Raw genomic sequence first — 896 nt, 5'->3', positions numbered from 1 at the left:
TATGACCGCTATGTGGCCATATGTAGCCCTCTGCAGTACCACATCATGATGTCAAAGAAACTCTGTATTCACATGGCCATTGGGACCTTCATAGCTAGTAATCTTCATTCTATGATTCATGATGGACTTCTATTAAGGTTAACTTTCTGCAAGTCTAATCAAAGTGATCACTTTTTTGTAACATCCTTCCACTGTATAGACTCTCCTGCATGAGTACTTTTATTAATGAACTAATGATATACATTTTTTCAATGCCAATTCAGATAATTACTATTGTCACTGTCTTGATTTCTTACTTCTGCATTCTTTGTACAATTTTCCAAATGAAATTTAAGGAAGGCAGAGGTAAAGCATTCTCTACCTGTGCATCCCACTTTCTCTCTGTCTCCATATTCTACGTTTGTCTTCTCGTGTATATGCAATCATTTGAAAAAAATGATAAAGATATACCAGTGGCAATATTTTATACAATAGTGATTCCATTATTAAATCCTTTTATATATAGTCTGAGAAATAAGACAGTAATAAATGTTTTTAAAAATTTATGAAAGCTTCTAATAGTCTTAAATAATTTTCATCTATATCAAATTGATTTTAGTTATTAAAATCATTTCATAAATAGATATGGAAAAGAATTCTCTGATTTTACAAATAACACTTACCTTAAAACTAACAGACTGTGTTTGTTAAAACATATTTGCGGGGCTGGAGAGATGGCTCAGTGGTCTAAAGCACTACTTGAAACAAGCTTGGCAAAGCACAGGGACCAGGGTTCGATCCCCAGCACCACATGCCAGCCAGCCCCGCCCCCTGGTGGGCTGAGCTGGCCACACACACACAATAAATAAATGTCACACACACAAAATAAAAAAAAATAAATTTGTTAAAAAAAAACA

General features: G+C 34.2%; 1 pseudogene; it reads left to right on the top strand.

The window, feature by feature from the left end:
• Window positions 1-548, top strand: part of LOC101592450 — a 903-nt pseudogene extending 355 nt beyond the window's left edge.
• Window positions 549-896: the final 348 nt, after the last annotated feature.

Source organism: Octodon degus, unplaced genomic scaffold (assembly GCF_000260255.1).
Source record: "Octodon degus isolate 3935 unplaced genomic scaffold, OctDeg1.0 scaffold00081, whole genome shotgun sequence".
Lineage (NCBI taxonomy): Eukaryota > Metazoa > Chordata > Mammalia > Rodentia > Octodontidae > Octodon > Octodon degus.
Note: the sequence above shows the minus strand (reverse complement) of the source record. Positions and strands in the feature narration are given on the sequence as shown.